The sequence below is a fragment of the Cajanus cajan genome, chromosome 10 (genome assembly GCF_000230855.2).
Source record: "Cajanus cajan strain Asha chromosome 10, NIPB_CcT2T_4, whole genome shotgun sequence".
Lineage (NCBI taxonomy): Eukaryota > Viridiplantae > Streptophyta > Magnoliopsida > Fabales > Fabaceae > Cajanus > Cajanus cajan.
Window position 1 is genome coordinate 26116258 of NC_138526.1, and position 2916 is coordinate 26119173.

Below are 2916 nucleotides of genomic sequence, written 5' to 3' on the forward strand. Positions count from 1 at the left end.
CTATATACCACAAAAGACTTACTAAAATCTGGTAATATTAACACTAGTCAATCTTTCTTTAAGAGTTTGGAAATTACTCTCACACTTATTAGAAAAGAATGGCTCAATCCAAGAGGGGGGTGAATTGGATTCTATGACTTTAAAAATTTTCAGAATTCTTAGGATCTTTATTTCAATTCAAACTTTTCTAATATGAATTTTCAAAGAAGTTCCTTAAAGACTTGTTAATGAAGAATGAATCCTATATGCTTTCTTGATTAATCTTTAATAAGATTCAAAGCTAAGAGCAATCAATATGCAATACTTTGATTTAGTTTAATGCAATGTTGTGCATACAAACATATTAATCAATAATACTCAAAGTAAAGGATAAGGGTAAGAGAAGATTGCACAAGTCTTTTATCCTGGTTCAGCCACTCCACATGTTACCTACATCCAATCCTCAATCATAACCTGATCAAGATTTGTTCCACTATCTTAATGAAGAAGTTTTACAAGCATACCACACATGCATACACTCCTACATTCAAGATAATCATTTTCTTGACCCCAAGAAAGCACCCCTTGTAGAAACCCACTACAAGAATTCCCTACCACTTGAGAAACCTACTCAAGATTTACAATTATTCACAACGAATTAAAGGAACGAATTCACCTGGAATTCAGAAGCAAATCTTAATCTTTTTCTTTTCAAGAATGTGATGATGATGATGATCTTTTCTCAAAACATTTCAAAAATGTTTTACTTCTTGGTTTCACAAATAAAACACTCCAAGAAGGTCACAAAGACTTCACAATAACGTTTTTCTCTTTTTGATTCTTTGTTCTAACGTTTTCTTCTCTTGTTCTGAAGTTTCAAAATGTGAAAACTATTTATAACATTTTTCAGAACCAGATAATCGATTATTTTAAAGGATAATCGATTATTTTGTTCTTCATGATTTCTGGAAATCAACCAAGAACAAATTAATCGATTATTTTGCAGGATAATCGATTATTCTAGAGAGTGATTCCTGGGATAATCGATTATTTCACAAATAATCGATTATTGCAGCAAGGCATCCTTTTTACCTGTCACTGGAATAATCAATTATATTTAATGTTAATCGATTATTTTGAGTCAGTTTTCAAAAACTCTGTTTTATGTCTCAAAATAACTTCTCAAGTTTCTAACTCATCATCATACTCACTCTTAATCAAATTAGATAAAGATTAGCTCATGCACAAAGCACACACATGAAAAATAAGCTCAACAACACAATACAATTTATGAGCTACTCCTATTACACAACATAATAGCCACATTTTCTTCTTGACTTTGTTTTTGACTTGTTGATGTCCTTGGTCAGCTTTGATCCATACTTGTTATCATCAAAACCTTCATTCTCCAGATGTGAGTTGATTCACCACTATGAATCTCAAAAATCTTCCCCTTTTTGATGATGACAAACCATACAAGCCATTTGCCATTTTGTTTTGCAAACCAATATTTCCAGATCTCAAATCCTGCAAAACAAACTCACAAAACCTTTCTCCCCCTTTGGACATCATCAAAAACAAACCAATATATGTATGTCCATATTACACATGTATGAACTTATGCACAATACTTATTTGCTCAAAATCAATGCCACAAGACTGATTTAAACATAACATAGGCATTGTTCCAATCAACTTATACCAAAAATTTTGTGATCTTTTAATCACAATATCTAAACCATAAGCATCATATGATCAGCAAAATCACACCAAATTGTCAGCCAAAATCACAATGTGCAGTACATTATCACATTTCAATGTTCAAGGCATTATCAAATATACCAGCAAACATCAATTACCACATATCAATGTTCAAAAATAGAACATTGCACAATCAATCATCCAAAACAGAATTATCAACTCATTCTAAACACAATATAACAACAATAAACCTTCACATTGTATCAGAATATAAAGTGTTCAACAAAATAAGCCAAGACAATTGTTCAGAAATTAAACAAAATTACAACCCAATTGAAAAAAAAAATTAAAACTAAACTTCCTAATTCAAAAAAGAACACTAAATCACTCCGAGTCTTCAGGCATCCCAAGTTGAGCCTTAATTCGGTTAATCTCATGATCAAGGTTATCAAACCGATCAAGAATACCCGAATAAATTGACTCGTGCCTCCTAGACATCTCCATGACCGCATCAAGCTTATTAATCATAATCTGCTCAAATGGAGAGAATGCTTTAGGCTCCGCTTCTTGTTCTTTATCAGGTTCAACTTTGACTTGTGGTGGCTAGTCTTCATCATGAGATGGAACGCCATCTTCATCAGTTGCAGGTTCAGGACTCGGAGGGACATCTCCCTTGAATACCCATTTATCTTCCTGTTTCAGCATCCCCATATGATGCAAGGAAGATTTTTCAATCTTATTCGAGGCATGGAGAATTATCTTTTTCTCCCCTTTCAGATCCACACCTGCTTTCTCAAAAATTTTGACCATAATAAAGCATATGGAATTGGACCGTCCTCTTTCCTCCTAGCCTTCCACATACAGTCATTCACCACAGACACCCAATCAATTTTAATCTTCTTTTTATTACATGCATCATCAAAATGTCATCCCTTGACATTTGAGCATGATTATGCAACCGAGGCTTAAGCATCCAAGCTACGATAAAAGAAATTAAGCGTGAATTTTTCTTCATACCTCCGGCCATAAATTTTGTATAGTTGGTGTTCTCCGGGTTCCTCTGACAGTCTCTGAAGGTTTTCAGCTCCTCAAAATCTCCAAAGTTGAAGGGTTGGGGCTTTGTACTCCCATCTCTGCTCAGCCTGGCAGCTTCCTTCAACGTTGGACCGTCAAGCTTTATGAGCTTTCCCTTCACCACCGATTGCATTATCCCTTCATTGCTTGAGGCAAAACATA